Source organism: Trichosurus vulpecula, chromosome 9 (assembly GCF_011100635.1).
Source record: "Trichosurus vulpecula isolate mTriVul1 chromosome 9, mTriVul1.pri, whole genome shotgun sequence".
NCBI classification, from domain to species: domain Eukaryota; kingdom Metazoa; phylum Chordata; class Mammalia; order Diprotodontia; family Phalangeridae; genus Trichosurus; species Trichosurus vulpecula.
This window is the reverse complement of record NC_050581.1, coordinates 36,684,121-36,703,817: the sequence shown is the minus strand read 5'-3', so window position 1 is coordinate 36,703,817 and position 19,697 is coordinate 36,684,121. Positions and strand designations below refer to the sequence as shown.

The 19,697-nt window shown below is 37.8% G+C and overlaps 1 protein-coding gene across 1 annotated transcript in view; it reads left to right on the top strand.

The window, feature by feature from the left end:
- The window catches only part of PIP5K1B (phosphatidylinositol-4-phosphate 5-kinase type 1 beta), a 344,454-nt gene that overhangs the window by 140,463 nt on the left and 184,294 nt on the right, over positions 1-19,697 (top strand). The window lies entirely within an intron of this gene.

Genomic DNA, 19,697 nt, shown 5'->3' with positions numbered 1-19,697 from the left:
TATGGAGGCAATGCCAAAGTAAAGCCAAAAGGGCTTAGCTAAGGGAGAGGGAAGACTCAAAGATATCTCTGAGACTGTTGTAGATGGGATATCTGCCAATAATTGATTTAAATTAATACTAAAAATACTTCAGGATTTCAGGATATTTTTTCCTCATCTTTCTTCCTCTTTGCTACTTACAGCAGTTCTTCCTTGTTCAAAGAAATTCCCCTGGGGCAGATGACATTTCATCTCTCTAAAAAAGATTTCATGATTTTCTGAAGGTAAATCACACCTGCAGAGAGCATGTTGGAGAAAAGTGGGGAAGATGTCCAACTTTAAGTGTCTCACAGTTTCTTTTAAAATTCGTGGAAAGTTAAGAGGAAACAAGACTCAACCTTTTCTATTTTTTTTTTTTTTTTGCTTTATGTAACAGTTCCTTTAACTTGGAAGTATATTAGTTCAGATGTTTAACTGAATATTTTCATGTGTCTGTGTGTATTTATAGCTGTTAGGTGGCTCAGTGGATGGAGTGATGGGCCTGGAGTCAGGAAGACTCATCTTCCTGAGTTCAAATCTGGCCTCAGATACTTGCCAGCTATGTGACCCTGGGCAAGTCTGTTTGCCTCAATTTCCTCATCTGTAAAACGAGCTGGAGAAGGAAATGGCAAACCACTCCAGTATCTCTGCCAAGAAAACCCCAAAGAGATCACAAAGAGTTGGACACTACTGAAAAATGACTCAACAATGACCACAACAAATATAGATGGATGGATGTATTGATAAACAGAGATATATGAAGTTTGATATAATTTGATACTTTTTGTAAAACCTTGCCTTTTTAAACAGATTATACTGGCTTCCCTGACAGTTATCCATTGTAAAAAAAGTCTAAAGGTGACACACAGTTTTCAAATCATAAAAAAGTGGGTGGCTGCATCAGAGGGAAATGGGAATATCTGTGAGTTGAGGATTCACATGCATCTATGACAGGAATTTTAAAGGAAGTTTTTATCTATGCTTAAAATTCCAGTCTGTCACAGATAACTTCCAAAGGTAGAAAAATTAAGAAATCTTTAGTCAATCTATTCTGCAAATGAATCTTAACTATGTGAAAAAAAGTCTCCCGAATATTGCCCATATCTTCAAAAATGCTGCTTTTTAAATGTCATCAATGTTACTCGTGATGACACATTATTAATTGCAGCTCATATTTATATAATGTAGCATTACTAGTATAGCATACTACTGGTAGTACGAATATTTACAGAGTACTAAAGCTAATGTGAATAGTGAAAAGACTGAAATAGAGACTATCTAAAAGAAACGTAATGATTGCAGCTTATATTTTTATATCATAGTCCAAGCCCCCTCTTATCTGAACTATTTCAATAGCCTGCTAATTGTTCTCCCTGCATGTAGTCTTTCCTCTGGTCTAATCTCTACAGAATATTGGCTGGTCTCCATCCCTCACTCCCATCAATAATCTGCAGTGGTTCCCTATTGCCTCTAAAATCAAACATAAACTCTAAGGATTATTGAGGAGTGAGAGGCAAAGAGGAGAAATAAAATTTTAAAAGTAAGAGAGCAGTGATTTTCTTTGTTAAAATACCTTTTCTAGCAAATATGCTTGCACCTGATAATTGTCCTCAATTATCTTCACGTGTGTACACAGAGACGAGAGAGAGAGAGAGAGAGAGAGAGAGAGAGAGAGAGAGAGAGAGAGAGAGAGAGAGAGAGAGAGCGCATTTTTAACTTTCAAAGAGATGTCATTTTAGAGGCCTGGTCTCTGTTTGACAGTGTTTGTGTTTGGACCTTGTGTGGCAGTTATTCTATAATGTCATACCTTTGTAAGACAGGCAAATTATTAAAAACAACTTTGAGGTATCACCTCATACCTATCAGATTGGCTAGTATGACAAAAAAGGAAAATGATAAATGTTGGAGGGGATATGGGATTACTGGGACACTAATGCGTTGTTGGTGGAGTTATGAACTGATCCAACCATTCTGGAGGACAATTTGGAACTATGCCCAAAGGGCTGTAAAACTGTGCATCCCCTTTGATCCAGCAATGCCACTGCTAGGTCTGTATCCCAAAGAGATTTAAAAGGGGGGGGGGTGGTGTGCACAGAGAACCCATTTGTATAAAAATATTTATAGCAACTCTTTTTGTGGTGGCTAAGTATGGGAAATTGAGGGGATGCCCATCAATTGTGGAATGACTGAACAAGTTGTGGTATGTGATTGTAATGGGACATTACTGTGCTATAAGAAATGATAAGCAGGATGATTTCAGAAAAAACTGCAAAGACTTATGTGAACTGATACAAAGTGAAGTGATCAATACAGTGATCCAAGACAATCCCAAAAGACTCATTTTTAAAAATGCTTTCTGCCTCCAGAGAAAGAATTAATGTTGTCCGGATACAAACTGAAGCATACTCTTTCTTTCTTCCTTTTTCTTTTTTCCTTCCTTCCTTCTTTCCTTTCTTTCTCTTCCTTCCTTCCTTCCTTTTTTTCCCTTTCTTTACCTTCTTGCACAAAATGACTAATGTGGAAATGTTTACATGATTGCACGTGTATAACCTATATCAAATTGCTTACCATCTCAAGGAGAGAGGGAGGTATAGAACTTGAAACTCAAAACTTTAAAAAGAAAAAAGCCAAAAATATTAAAAATTGTTTTTACATGTAATTGGAGGAAAATAAAATTTAAAAAGATAGGCAAATTATACTTACTTTCTTTGGAAAATATATGTTGCTTTCAGAAAGTGAAGGATCTCCCTAAAATTCTGTGTTCATGTCCTCACCTTAGTTTACTTTGGCTAAATATATTAAAATTGTTTCCCTGGATTTAAATCAAATGTTTAATTACTTCTGTGATCTCATCAATATGGATTTTCCCTCTAATGATACAGACAGCATTAACCTATGTAAGCCTATCCTGCCTATGTCTTTTATCTGTATCCTCCAATAGGTTTGTCTCATCGTCAAATCAGTTTATTCACAGTAAATTTATTAGTTTATTAAGTGTAAAAGTGAGAGGAAGGAAAGGCGTTGCACAGAGAACTTTGCTTTCTCTTCTGCTTTGATATAAGCTTTGAAAGTTTATTTTTAGTGCAATAGTGATTTTTTTTTTGGCGAAGCACAATTCCCTAGGTGAAGCCAGCTGGCTAGATCAGCCCCTTTGCCCAGAGGAAGAGATAAAAGATGCAGATAGAGATAGGGTAACTGATGAACACCCAAGAATATAGCCTCTGACTCCAAAAGAATTCTGCCAACAGCTGTGCTTTAGCCTTATCTGACTTCCACATGATTGGTTTATTCAGACGTTTTTGAAGTCTGCTTACTGTAGATGGGCAAAAGACTCCATCTCTCTTTTTGTATCTCAGTATAAAATTCCCTATCCCCTTATATCCATGGACCTTATGGTAGTTTGGTTTCATCTTGATAGACTTTACATACTGGAAGTGATTTCACAAATAACTTCATTTCACTGAGTCAAACAAGGATAGAAAGCCAGGTGATAGTACAGATGCATATGTCTTTTTGTACCCTTCTTATGTGAGTATGTCCCCCTAAATCAGTTTGTATGCAATCAATAAATTTATAGTGAGATAAATTGAGTATGAAACTTTGCTTCTCTTCCTTAAGATCTTGTAATTAACATACCAACAAATTCATAGTCATAGACTATGGAAGTTGAAAGGGACATTAAATTGTAATATTCTAGGCCTAGAAAAGATCTTAAAACATAAAATGTTAAAGCTGAAAGGAACTCTCAATAGCCTTCTTTAGTCCAGGGATTCTTAACTTCTTTTTGTGTCATGAACCACTTTGGCAGTCTTGTGAAACACATGGACCCCTTCTCAAAATAATGTTTTTCAGTACCTTAGATAAAATACATAGTATTGCAAAGGAAACCAATTATGTTCAAGTTATTAAAATATACTTATTTTAAAGCCATAGACAACAGCTTGAACTCTCTTTTTTAGTCCACCACTTTCATTTGTAGATAAGAAAATGGAGTCTTAATTTATAAAAAATAATCCTTTATTAAAAGAAGGAAGTTGTTAGGAGCTTTTGTCTCCCTCATTTAATGAGGTTGGGAAGATGAACAAACATTCTGTATCATAAAACTGATGTGAATGAAAATACACCCATATTCAATGCATGATCCTTTGTTTCACTAACACAATCTGGTCTTGCTGGTAGGGAGAGATATTCTATTCCAATTTGGTGTAATCCCAAGTCTGGCCTAGAACAGAGAATTCCTTCTCAGTCTAAGTTAGGGCCAGCTCCAATCTAAGAGGTTAGATCCATTATTGGCTATGTTAAGCCTCATACCATGTATCTGGAATTGAAGTATGATATGGCAAGCAACTAGATGGCACAGGACTTTCAGTCAGGAAGACCTGAGTTCAAATACAGCCTTAGATACTGTGTGACTCTGGGCAAACCACTTAACCTTGGTTACCTCCTCAGTACAATGGGGATAAAATAACATCTCACTCCCAGGGTTGTTATAAGGATAAAATGAGCTCATATTTCTAAAGTGTTTTGCAAAACTTAAAGTTCTATAAATACCAGCTGCTACTACTACTATTACCACCCCCCCCACCACCACCACCACCACCACCCCCACCACCACAACAGCAGCAGCAACTACATCTTCTGCCACCACCACTACCACCACCACCATTACTACTACTACTACTACTACTGCTGCTGCTGCTGCTACTATATTCTACATGATCTCAGTTTAATTCTAGTGAACTGTCTTCTCATAGATACTACCTATACCTGTGGACAAGTTTTCTTTATATATCCAATTTAAGGAAATAGGTATTTGCTCCCAGTCATACATCTTCTGCCTTACTTGGAATGTGCAGAATTCTTGGACTTCTTCCATGCTCACAGTGGCAAGCATTTTGAAAAGAAGGCAAAAATGGCCGTTAGCCAAACCTCATTAGTCTGATCACAGAAAAACATGTGGTTGGAAAGAAATCTGTTGCTCCAGGGGACAATTATATACCTGTATTTTCAAGGTGTTGCATGTGGGGATAGCAGTTCTAATAGCTGTCTAATTCTCAGCATGGCATCTTCTGTGTCCTTCAAAGCAACACCTACCATATAGTAATTCACCTTTTATAGAAGCTAGTCTGCTTTACAAAGGATATATGGATGATAGATAGGATGAATGGGAAATGACACATAGAACAGAATCAGGGTATTCACAAGTTCAGACCAACTGAGTTCATTCATCCCATGGAATTCACTGATATTTTTCACCATTTTGGATCATGACTTGGTTATTATTGAAGATTTCAGTGTTTTGCTTTAATATTTGCTTGAAAACAAAAAAAAACCTAAAGTATCTGTAGAGTTTTTATCATGCAAGTGTTCCTTGCCTTCAATGTTGACTAATCTTTTTTTCTTCTTGAGAGTCATGCAGCTCTCTGGTGGTTTTCATTGAATTGAGGGTAAAAATTCATCCCCACTTCACATAGAGAGGGTAGAAGTGATGCAACTTTAAAAAAGAAAGGAGAAGATTTTTGGATGTGAGTGGAGATGGCTTCTGTATCAATTCTTACAGTTGGGCCATCATAGCATTTTAGAGCAGGGAGGGACCTTAAAGATCATATAGTCCTCGCTTCTCATTTATCAGATGCAAATCCTGAGATTCCTTCAGTATGTGTATTCATAAATGCCTTCCTCACCTCTCCCTGCAAGAACAGTTGCTCAATCTATGTGAGATAAAACTACCAGTTTTCAAAAATAAACTTCATAAAGTAGCTTTCATTAAAAGGACTTCAGGGTCTCAAGAGGGGAAGTCACTTTACCCACGATCATGTAGTAAGAGTCAAAGAACTGGAAATAGGTCCCAGGTCTCCTGATTCCCAAACCTTCTTAACTATTCCCACCAACAGAAGTCTTCTTACACTTAAAAAGGAATTATTTAGGGTGCTTCTTTTGAGAAGGTTAGGAGGGTAAGGGAGCTTCCCCTAAGATGTCATTTGCATTTTTTACTAGGAAATTTTTCATTCATGGACATGGCTGTATTATCCTTTATGAGGTTTTTTTTTTTAACTGTCTGCCTTATCTCATGCTATTAGAATGACCTGTGTTTATGAAGGAAGGATGAGGAAGGAGTTTATAAATATATAGAGAGAAAGCAAGGGGGAGAAGAGAGGGAGACAGAGACTCTGCATGTGACAGAGAAGAAAATCAGAAACAAATGGTTAAAGATAAACTATTAATCCTGAATTTGTATTGCATGATATGGTATGATTGGGATCCTAAAATAAATAAATGATAGCAACACAGAGAGTTATATTGCTAAAAATAATTTGAGGGATAAGAGAATACACTATGTTTTTAGAGGAATAAAGATCAAGGCAAAAGTGAAAGGAATGAGTGAACAAATGCAAAGCATGAAAACAATGATAAAGCATTTACTATGTACCAAGCACTGTGCTAAACTCTGGGAATATAAATACCAAAAGTAAAGACAGATGACCACTTCTGGGAACCAAGATAGCAAAGTAAGCAGTAAGTTGCCATAACTCACCTATGTTCACCTCCAAACAACCATAAAATAAAACCTCAAAACAAATCCTGGAATAGCAGAACCAGCAAAAAGATGGGGTGAAACAATTTTTTAGCCCAAGAAACTTGGAAGCTCAGTGGGAAAGGTCTGTTTCACTCAGACAAAAAGGGAGTGCAGTCCAGGACAGGAAGCATCCCACCAAGCCTCACCTCAGCAAACCAATGGGAGATCCTGAGCCCCAGTGCAGTGGAGCAGGCAGATGCCAACACCAGGACCCACCCATGTTCCTCAGCAAAGCTAATTGAGGAAAACAACTCCAAAAGTTAGAATTGGGCAAGTGGAAGCTAATAACTCCATGAAACATCAAGAATCAATGAAACAAATTCAAAAGAATGAAAAAATAGGAAAAAAATGCAAAATACCTGATTAGAAAAACAACTGACCTGGAAAATAAATCCAGGAGAGAAAATGTCAGAATCATTGGACTATCTGAAAGCCATAATCTAAAGGAGGACCTACACAGCATCTTTCAAGAAATTGTCAAGGAAAATTGCCCTGATATCCTGGAACCAGAGGGCAAAATAGGCATCGAAAGAATCCACTGATCACCTCAGAAAAGAGATCCCAAAATAAGAACTGCAAGGAACATTATAGCCAAATTTCAGAACTATCAGGTCAAGGAAAAAAATACTGCAAGTGGCCAGAAAGAAATGATACTTGTAATTCTTTAAATTTTACCTCTAATAGTACAGCTAGAAATAATATACGTAAGCAGAGGGTACATCTATATAGTGACTTTGAAGGAATGGCATAAAAATAACTAAGGGAAGAGAAAGAGGAGTATACTGGGTGCAGAAGGAAGAGAGAGAGATAGAATGGGGTAAATTATTTTATATGAAGAACCATGAAAAAGCTATTATAGCAGAGGGAAAGATGGGAGGCTGGGTCATGGGTATCGCTTGAACTTTACTCACAACAGTATTGGCTCAAAGAGAGGATAACATACACAATAAGTTGAATATAGAAATCTATCTTATCCAACAAGAAAATAATAGGGGAAGAAATTAAGTAAAGGGGTGGGGAGAACTGACAGAAGAGAAAGCAGACTAGGAGAGGTGGTAGACATAAGTAAAACACTGTCGAGGAGGGAAAGGGTGAAAGGAGAGTGAGGAGGAAAAATAGGATAGAGGGAAATCCATAGTTAATAATCATAATTGTAAATGGAATGTACCCTCTCATAAAATGCAAACAGATACCAAAAAAACCAGAATCCTACAATATGTTATTTACAAGAAACACACTTGAAGCAGAGACACACACACAGAGTAAAGGTAAAATATTGGAGCAGAATCTATTATGCTTCAGCTAAAGTAAAAAAAAAAATGATACAGCAGGGAGTAGCAATCCTGATCTCAGACAAAGCAAAAGAAAGACAGACCTAATTAGAAGAGATAAAGGAGGAAAGGTACCATAGACAATGAAATAATATCAATACTAAAATAGTCTACCTGTCAGATCTATGGAGAAGGAAAGAATTAATTACCAAACAAGAGATAGAGAGCATTATGAAATGTAAAATAGATCATTTTTATTATATTAAATTGGGGACTTTATGCAAATAAAACCAATGCCACCAAAGTTAGAAGGAAAGTAGGAAGCTGGGCAACAATCTTTACAGCAAAGAGTGTCTCTGATAAAGGCTTCATTTCTCAAACATATGGAGAACTGAGTCAAATTTATAAGAATACAAGCCATTGCCCAAATGATAAATGGTCAAAGGATATTAACAGGCTCTTTTCAGATGAAGAAAGTGAAACTATCAATAGGCATATGAAGAGGTGCTCTAAACAACATTTGATTAGAGAAATAAAAATTAGAACAACTCTAAAGTACCACCTCACACCTATCAGATTGGCTAATATGACCAAAAAAGAGGAAAATTATAAACAAAGTGTGAGATGTATAATTTCAAATGACAGATAATCAATATATGATGTTAATATTTCAAAACATTCATTTAAAATATATTCTCTATGCACAGGCTTATTTGGAAATACATAATTTTAATTAACTGAAATAATTTTAAGACTTTATTATAATATAAAATAGCATAAGTACTGTGTACTAAAAATATATTTTCAGTAATTCTAAAAATGATATAAATGAGTTATCATGACTTTCTGACTCATAGGAGAATTAGGAAGCAATAATAGAAAGTGATAATTTGAATTTTAGTATTTTCTTTTCCTATATCACCAAACTAATATTAATACTAATAAATAGTAAAATAATCCAAAACCAACTGAAGGAGAAAAAGGTTGGGACTTGCCAACATAGGCTATATGATTTATTCTTGCATAGTGGTGGTGAGAAAGACCTACATAAGCTTGGTGGCATGAGAAGAGCAAGAGTTACTTTTAATCAGGTTAAATTGTAACATATTAAGTTTATTTGACAATTCAGAAAACAAGAAAAGAAAAGGCTGTCCCTGCCCTCAAGGAGCTCACTTGCTATTGAGAAAGACCATTAGAAAGGAAAATTGTGGCTAGGGAGGAGTACTTTGGTCTAGAAAGTTACAGGAATGGTGAATGGGGCCTATCCCATCCAGGGACAATGGCAGGATTGATTTAATGATGATTCGTGGTTCCAGCATTTGAGGTGAGGGGAGAGTGTGAGAATAGAGCACTAGCAGGACAGGTGATGTGGCTATGGAAAAGCTGGCCAGAAAGTCAGGGTGAAGTTAAGCATGGCAGGAGCTTCCCCGAAGTACTGGTATTGAAGAGGCTGTCACCAGTCAGGAGAGTGAGACCCCAGAGTATGTTTCTCTTCCCATTCTAGCCAGTTCAACAGAGGCTTCTTATCATCATCATCATCAAAAGAATTATTCAGAAATATGTATTATTTTGCTCTTTGTATCACTTTGCCCTTGAGAGCCTGGTTGCCCAGACTATCTCCACCCTCCATGACCACAGCTAGACTTTTTAGAAGCCATTTAGAAATTAGTCCTAATGCCAACAGTAAAAGATAACCAAGGACCAGATACTAAAAGTGAACTAAAATTCATTTCCTATATTTTAAAATGTAGTTCTTGGACTATTAAAACTTGACAGACCAAATTTGTATTGACAGATATAAAATATAGAAAGATAGCTAAGAAAACATGAAATATTGAACAAAAATTTAAATTTTATATTACATTGGTGAGGAGCATGGTCCAACGGAAAGAGTGGTGCTCTCAAGTCAGAGGTCTTGGGTTAAAATCCTTCTACTGACACTTAGATGATCTTGAGCAAATCACTTAATACTTCCTTGGGACTTAGTTTCCTCATCTTGAAATGAGGCTGTTGGACTAAATGGCCTCTGAGGTCCCTTCAAAATCAAAGTTTGTGATCTTAATGATACACAGGGAGAAGATTTATATATTTTGGAGTAGAGAGTGAGGGAAAGTTTTGGAAATTATGTACTTAGATGAAGTTTGTTTAAAAGATACTATGACTTTGGGTTAGTTAGTCATGGAAGTTTGTCTAAGGACTTGAGTTACTTTTAAAATGCTTGGTTTGCAAAGCAAGGTGAAAAATATTCCGGGAGCAGCATGGGATCTATAAAAGAGTTCAGAGGGAGAATGATTGAATATAAGAGAATATAAGATTGAATATAGCATCAAGTTTATCTAAGAAGAGCACAGAGGAGTGGAAAGAAATGATGTAATCTATAGTGGCCTGTTAAAAGATAAAAGTAACTGGGTATGGCACATTTATAATCTCTGCTGTGACGGGGAGACTGAGAATTGCAGCTCTTTTGAGCTCAGAAATTCTGAGGTAGCTCTAAAGCTCAACAGATTCTGCACTAAATCCTGTATCAAAATGATGAGCCCAGGACCACCAGGCTACTTAAGAAGGAGTGAACTGGCTCATGTCAGAAATGCAGCCAGTGAAAGCTTTTGTGTTGATCAGTAATGGGATTGAGCCCATGGGTGCTGCTGTGTTTCCTGCCTGGGCAAGATAGGAAGGCCCAATCTCTCTCTCCCCCACCCCCAAAGAAGGTAAAAACAGATGGTGAGGGTCTTACACCTATTCCACATGAAAAGCGAAGCAAATTTATATAAAAAGATTATGAGGAAGGAGACAACTGCCCGATGAAAAGTGATTGGTGACAAAGAAATTTGGCAGTAGAGGATCAAAAAAAAAACCACAGATGTTATTTGTAGGGAGAAAATTATTTAACTGTTTCACTTTGAAGTAGATCACAACCCTCCTGGTCTATGGGTTTTTTCCCTGTTAAATAAAGAAGTTGGACTTGGTAATTCATCCATTAAAATCTTTTCCAGCCTTAAGGTCGTAGGATCTACTTCAAGATTTTGCAAAAAAAAAAAAACAAAAACAATTGTGTTCAGCATTTAGCATAGATGCCAGATGACTGGGAAGTGGTTATTTACTTCCTTTTTCTTTATTTAACCTTTGAGAAAAAAATTCCATATCATTTGTAGAATTTTTTCCCACCTATAGTCTAGCAAATTCTAGACAGTGAGAGACAAAGGAAGAGAGACTCTTCTGGCTGCCACTTTGTTTTTAGGGAGATGATGGAATAGTGATGCCATACAACCATAATGGGTGGCCATTTTACTACCTTAAGCAAGCAGGAGTGAGCATTTCTCATTAGAGATACCTTCTGAATATTTTCTTGGCAGTCCTGATGTTATGGTGATGGAGGGTCGAGACAGGTTGGGAAGCCAAGATGTGAAGAACCAAGGCATCGCTGGTAGTAAAACATAGGACAGAAGCAGGAAGTGTCCAGAAGCCAGTATTCAAAAAGGAACCAGAGGGCCAGCTAAGTGGCACTGTGGATAGAGCACAGGCCCTGGAGTCAGAGGAACTAAATCCAAATTTGGCCTCAGACACCTATTAGCTATATGACCCTGGGCAAGTCACTTAATCCTGATTGCCTCTGTAAAACAAAAAGGAACCAGAGGTCAAGATACAGGAGTCTGAGGGCTCAAAATGCTCTGGAAAGTAATGGATCAAGAAGCATGCATTTGAATAGTTGCTCTTCTATATCATCGTAGCCCCTCCCACTTAAAACCTTTCTTCATTTTTCTCTCTGTCACTAATTATGAATGCTCTTTCCCTGTTGACTTCCTCTAGTCCCTCTACCCTTCAGTTCTTTCCTAGGTCATCATACTTACTCTGACTACCCTCTCCTCCTCCTCAGCACCTACTCCTTAGTACCAGTTGTCTCTGGAGTCACCTACTAGTTCTGCCCTTTTCCCCTACAGAAACTGGGATAAAAATTGCTTATCTGTTTTTGGTTTTGTTTCTTCTTTCTTGTGATTCATTCCATTGATTATAATTCTTTACAACTGGACTATCATGTAAATAAGTTCAATGTGAAGGTATATGTAGAACCTATATTGGACTACATGCCATCTGGTGGGGGGGAGGTGGTAGGAGAGGGATGGAGAGAAAATTTGAAACTCAAAAGCTTGTGGAACTGAGTGTTGTAAACTAAAAATAAAAAAAATTAATTTGCTTATCTATTATGGGTGCATGTAGCCTAATCAATACTATTTGATAAATAAAATGAGAAAAAAAATCTAATTGCGAAGTCTAATGGCCTTTGTCCATTCCTTACCTTTCTTGACCCCTCTGTGCTATTTGACACCATTGACTTCTCCCTGGGTTTTCATGACACTGATTGTTCTCAATCTTCTTTTTGGGATTTTCAGTCAAGTAAGAATCACTAACTGTGGATATCCCTCAAGGACTCCATCTTGGGCTTTTTGCTCTATACCATCTCACTTAGTGGTCTCATCCCATGGGTTCAATTATCTTGTTGCAGATGGCTCCCAGATCTTTCCATCTAGCCCTAGTTTCCATCCAGCTCTCCAGTCCTACATCACCAAATCCTTTTTGGATTTTTCAAACTAGATGGTCCCATAGGTATCTCAAATTCAACATGTACAGAAGAGAATTTATTATATCATCTGCGCCCCCCCCCCCATCCCACCCCATATCCAAACTTTCCTATTACTGTCTAGGACATTACCATTCTTCCAGTCACTCATGGCTGAGAGTCTTGACTCCTCACTCTTACTCTTCTAACATATCCAGTCAATTGCTAAATCTTGTTGCTTCTTTTTCCACCTCTCTCATATGTATCTTCTTTTCTCCATTCAACAGCATTTTCTCTATTTTACATCATAATTGCCCTTTGTCTCTAGACTATTATAATACCCTTCTTTGTTTGAACTTTTTAATCATTCTTTTATTTTTGCTTCACCCAAAATATCCCTTTCCTTGACTTCTCCCAGGGAACCCAGCCATATCAACAAAAAATTTTTTTAAAATAAGTTTTAATGGGTATTTATTGTTTCTTACATAACAAAGTTATTCCAAGTACCCTTCCTACTCCCAGAGAGCCATCCCATTTGACAAATAGTATTTTTAGAGAGGGAAAAAAATGAACAACCCTAATCATACATTGAAAAACTCTGAAAGTAGGTGCAAAGTGTAACACCTATACACTTCCCACATCCATGAAAGGGTATATTGAGAGTGTCTTCTCATATCTCTTCTTTAGAATCCTGCTTAATTTTTATAGTTAACACTTTTTTAAAAGAATTTTAAAAGGAGAGAAACAGTTCAGCAAGACTAAACCGAATATTGAAAAAGTCTGACACCGTATGCGATATTATGCATCGATAATCCTATGTCTCTACAAAAAAAGTGGGAGGAAAACCTTATTCATAGATAGATATATACATACACACACACACACACACACACACACACACACACACACACACATATATAATCTTCTTTGGGCCTAAACTTGGCCGTTATAATTTTGCAGCATTCATTTTTGATTGTTTTGTTGTTCTTTCCATCTACATTGTACTTAATGTGCATATTGTTTTCCTAGTTGTGTTTACTTCACTTTGAATCAGCATAATAGCCTAATTACATACACTCCTGGCACAACTCTTCCCTTTATCTTTTGTCTAGACTATTACAGTCCACTTTATCCTCCAAATAGCTGCAAAAGTGATTTTCCTGTAGTGTGGCTATAAACATGTCACCCCCTACTCAGTAAGCTCTAGTGGTTCCCTATTACCTCTTTGATCATATATATAAACTCTTCTGTTTGGCATTTATAGTTCTTCACAGTCTGGCCCCTTTCTGTATTTCCAATTTTCATGCTCGTTATCTCCCTCCACAAACTCTACAGTCATATTGGCCTAATTGCTATATTTCTCACACAGTTATCCTGATTCCATGCCTTTGAACTGGCTGCCCCACCGTGTCTGGAATGTCTCCCTCCTTACCTCCATGTATTAAAGTCCTTGGCTTTTCCTTTAAGACTCAACTCAAGCACCACCTTCTGTTAAGGACCCAGTTCCCCTGGCTGCTACTGCCTCCTCTAAAGTTAGATTGTACATACCCTCTATCTTTAAAATACATATTCTATATTGTTTTTGTTATTCAAACATATGTGGCTCTTCGTGACCCCATTTGGGGTTTCTTGGCAAAGATACTGAAGTAATTTGCCATTTCCTTCTCCACTTCATTTTACAGATAAGGAAACTGAGGCAAATAGGGTTAAATGACGTGACCAAGGTCATACAGCTATTAAGTGTCTGAAGCTGGATTCGTACTCAGGGAAGTGAGTCTTCCTGACTCTAGTCCCATTTCTCTATCTACTGTGCCACCTAGCTGCCTAAACACATGGGTACATACATACACACACGTATATCCACACACATATTTATATGTGCGTTCATATGCATATGTACATACAAACATGCATATATACATCTATATATACATATATACGTGTTGTTTCTCCCATTAGAATGTAAGCTCCTAGGAGTGATGAATGTTGTTATTTTTTCTTTTGTGTCCCCAGCACTTAGCACAGTACCTGCCTGGCACATAGTAAACAGTAAATAATTGCTAATTGATTGAAGTAAATTTGCATTTCTTTGTATACACTGTGCATTAATTTACCCCTGGACATGTTGCATCTCCCCAGTAGACTATAAACTTCTTGAGGAAGGGAACTATTTTGTGTTAGTCTTATGCAGAGAACTGAGTCAAAAATATAAGAATACAAGTCATTCCCCAATTGATAAATGGTCAAAGGATATGAACAGGAACTTTTCAGATGATGAAATTAAAGCTATCTATAGTCATATAAAAATGCTCTAAATCAGTAGTGATTAGAGAAATGCAAATTAAAATGACTCTAAGGTATCATATCTATCAGATTGGCTAACATGACAAAACAGGAAAATGATAAATGTCGGAGAAGAGGTGGGAAAATTGGAGCACAAATGCATTGTTGGTGGAGTTGTGAATTGATCTAACTATTCTGGAGAGCAATTTGGAGCTATGCCCAAAGGGCTATAAAATTGTGCATACCTTTGATCCAGCAAAACCACTACTAGGTCTATGAGAGAGATCATAAAAAGGGGGAAAGGACTCACATGCACAAAAATATTTATAGTATATTTTGTGGGGGCAAAGAATTAGAAGTTGAGGGGATGCCCATCAATTGGGGAATGGCTGAACAAGTTGTGGTGTATGAATGTTCCATAAGAAATGACAATCAGGCATATTTCAGAAAAACCTGGAAAGACTTACATGAACTGATGTTGAGCGAAATAAGCAGAACTAGGAAAACAGTGTACACAGTAACAGCTTTGATAGTGCTTTACATATGATAGGCACTAATAAATTATTAATTCAGCAAACATTTATTAAATGCTTATTATGTGCCAGACATAATTTCTGGGCAGCTAGGTGGTACAGTGTATAGAGGACAGGTCCTGGAGTCAGGAAGATTCATCTTCCTGACTTATAATCTGGCCTCAGACACTTACTAGCTGTGTGACCCTGGGCAAATCACCTAACTCTGCCTCAGTTTCCTCATCTGTAAAATGAGGTGGAGAAGGAAATGGCAAAACACTCCAGTATCTCTGCCAAGGAAAACCCCAAATGGGGTCACAAAGAGTAAGACATGACTAAAAACAACTGAATGACAAAAATCATTCCAGACATTGTGCTAAGTGCTGGATTTACAAAGAATGGCAAAAACAGTCCCTGCTTTTCTCTAGTGGGAGAGACAACATGAAAATAACTGGGCACATAAAAGATACAGATAGAGTAGATGAAGATGAGCTGAGACAGAAAAGTGCTAAAAGGTAGGACTACCCAGAAAACCCTTCTGCGGAAGATGAGATTTGAGCTGAGTCTCAAAAGTCAAAGTGGAGGTGAAGAAGGCTAGAATTATAGGCATGAGTGATAGCTAGTACAAAAAGGTATGGAGATAGGACAATGAAATGTCATGTGAAAGGCCAGTGTAACTGGATTATGGATTGCTAGAAGGGGAATAACAGGCATGACTTCTGGAAAGACAGGAAGGAACTAGACTGTGAAGAGCTTCAAATGCTTTAAATGCTATTTGATCTTGGAGACAATAGAGGACCACTGGAGTTTATTGAGTAGTGGGATGTCATAGCCATACCTATGCTCTAGAAAAATCATTTTAGCAGCTGAATGGAGGATGGATTGAGATTGAGAGAGGCTTATGACAGGGAGACCAATGAAAAGATGGGATCGCCTGGAAAATGAAAGAGTTAGACTACAGTCCCTTCGATATCTTAATCGGAGATACTTCTGCCTACCCAGAGACTGTTGCAGTTTCAACTTTGCCCACCCTGGAATGCCAAAAACTATTGGGGTTTAGGCTCTGCCCACCCAGGGATGCCAAGAACTTTTGTGGTTTTGAGATATGTTGTGGTGGAACCATCTCAAAGAATTCAGAGTCAGACTACCTCTAATCCAAGAATAGGCATTTATTGAGATTGATGCCCCTCATGAAGCAGGCTAAGTTCCAAGAGGAACCATCAGCTTTGGAGAAAGCAAAATGGAACTTTATAGGGTAAAGATGCAATTATATATCAGAAATTATGTTCTTTAAGGGATTAGGTAATAGGGGAGGGGTCTCAGCCACAGTGGGACTGTGCATGCGATTACCCACAATGCATACAGAAAAATCCACTTTGGTGGGTATATATGTATGATAATGATATTATAATGAGCCTCTCTGTGCCATAAGGTCACTTGAGGTCAGTTCTTTACTATTACTGCACAGGTACCTACTTAGGGAAAGTCCCTTCTATTGTTTTGGGGTTCACATCCTGCTCAGACATCCTGGTGGTGCTGCTTTCTGATTGGCTGAGTATTGTGGTCCTGTCTGAGACTAGATGGATGTGGTTGTGGTAGACTACATGGACATACCTTCTGTTTCTGTGGGAAATATGAGGAATGGGTCTGGGGTCAGTGGCTAGCTAGAGGTCGTGGCTGGGATCCCATCACATGGACATGCCTGCTGTTTCTGTGAGAAATAGGAGTTCATGGACACACCTGTTGTTCTAGTGATCAGTGAGGCATATATGAAGAAGTTAGGTGCAGTGGGCCTGCTGTTCAGTGGGGCCTATAAGGAAGTTAGAATATTGGGGATGGGGGCAGCTTTATTAGAATTCCATCGCTTCTATTTATCAGTTCTTTCTCTGGATGCAGATAGCATCTTCCTTCCCTTGTTCTTTGTAGTTAATTTGGATATTTACAATAATCAAAATAGCTTAGTCTCTCAAAGTTGTTCTTAAAACAAAATTGCTGTTACTGTATGCGATGTTTAATGGGATACTACTGTGAAATAAGAAATTATTAAATACAATTATTATGGCAACTAGGCGGCATAACAGATAGAGCATGGGGCCCAGAGTCAGGAAAACCTCAGTTCAGATCCAACCAGAATCACTTATTAGCTGTGTGGCCCTGAAAGTCACTTAACCCTGTTTGCCTCAGTTTCCACATCTGTAAAACGAGCTGGGGAAGGAAATGACAAACCACTACAGTATCTTTGCCAAGAAAATCCCAAATAAGGTCACACAGAGTTAGACACGACTAAAATGACCGAAAAACAGTAACATAGTTATGAAGCTGTGGATTCTCTTACACGTTTACATATTCTGTGTGTACTTTCCCTCTCCTCTACATACTTTACAGACAAACTTAGCTTCTGTAAATACTAGCAGAGGAATTGAAAGGCAGTGTGGTGTGTTGGGTAGTGAGCCGGCTTCAGAATTTCAAATTCAGTTGGGGTTCATGACCTGCCTAGGACACATACTAACTAACTAGATGAACCTGGGCAAGTCAGTCAGGCAAAACATTTATTATAAAATATTGTATATAACATATAAAACCAATCATTTAAGCTCAGTGCCCCCAGACAATTTTCAAAGATCCTAAGTTGCAGAGCTGGTCCTGATCAGCACTGATACAAAGAGTTTCCTATATCACTGAAATCATAGGTTTGGTCCAATAAAGAAACAATAAAAGCCCCGTAAAAACTGTTGAGTTGGGTGAAAAGTTAGTAATAGTCAACTCATGTTTAAGACAACAACAAAACCACAAAATGAAGAGAAATTATGTTTGCCCTCTTTGTAACATAACCTCAACAGTAAAATTGAGACAGAAAGGAGAACAAAGTTGCTATTTCTCATGTTAGTAGCCAACAGAGAAGGAAACAGCATTGCTGCATTCATATGCAATATATAAGGCGTGGGGAGTGCAATTTACTTCCTTTTTCCTCTTTTTTAACCTTCAAGATAATTTCCAAATTCTTTGTAAGCTTTTTTCCTCCTTTTGAGCTAAATTTCATCGGAAGCTGTTGGCATCTTTTTTTTTTTTTAGGATACCAACAAATTTTGTTTCCTAATGCTAAGTGGAGATGTTATGTTACTTGCCCTTTCTACCTAACAGGGTTGTTGGGAGGGTCACTGAAGCAGTTGCAAATATGAGAGCATTTTCAAGAGTTAAAAGAGAAAATATAAATGAAGTAGCATGGCCTAGGAAATAGAGATGATGAATGGCCTTCACTTTAGATGACTTTAATAAGTACAGAAAAGGATTATAAAAAGATTTGCACCATTTGGGTCCCCATCCTATCCCCTAGCTTCCTACACATTACTACATAATTCTTCTTTGGAGGAAGCAGTGGCGCTAAAGCCGCCAAGCTGGGATAATAGATATCCATCCCCTTTTTGTGGGACAATGAATGGTTGAGACAGGATGGGAAACTGTGCCCAGGTATGAGGGTCAAAAGGCAACCTGTTGCAAACCAAAGTCTATTTTTCATGTATCCTTTCCTTCTTCCTTATCATGCTGTAGTTGCCATCTTCTTCCCCTCCTTCACCTCTCCTTCTCCCATTGGCGGATTCCCAGGAAACTTTCCTTTCCTTCTTCCTCACCGTGCTCTAGCCGCTGTCTTCCTCCATTCTTTCAACTGCCTTCTCCCATTGGTGGATACCTCCAGGAACCTTCATTTTGAAGAAGGGCCTAGACCAACTATCCTTCATTCTCCAGAATTTGCCACCTTCTCTCTGTCTCCTCACTTTTCAGGTCCTCTTGTATGTATTGTCTTCCCTACTAGAATTTATGCTCTTTGAAGATTAAAACCATCTTTTTGCTTGTATTTATTTTTGCTTTGCTTATATTACATCCCCAGAACTTAGCACAGTGTCTGGCACGTAAGTACTTAATTAATGTTTGTTCACTTGACTTGATGCATGATTTACCATCAAAAGTAGTTTCTCTAAACATCACAGTGGAAGTTAGGAGGCAGTACTGCCTAGTGGATAGCAAGCTAGAGAAAAGGGAGCCAGGTCATAACCAGGGGAATACAAAAAGTTGATAGTGCTACCTATTCCTTCTTTTTAGGAATGAAACTCTTAGATATACTCTTATTCTCTAACTCTACCTGTTTTTTAAAACATTTTCTTGATAAGAGGATGAGAGGACACAGGAGAAAGCTCCACTGTTCCTAGAAAGATAAACTGTAGCTACAGTGATCAACCAATGTAAACTTAGCACATGTCACATCTCGAATTTTGAACCAGCCTATCAACCATCTATAGGATCCACATAGGCCACCAGTGGTCTTTGAGAACAAGTATATCACGCAGTGAATAGAGCACAGAGCTTGGAATCAAGAAGGCTCATCCTCATGAGTTCAAATCCAGCCTCAGATACTTATGACCCTGGGCAAGTCACTTAACCCAGTTACCTCAGTTTCCTCATCTGTAAAATGAGCTGAAGTAGGA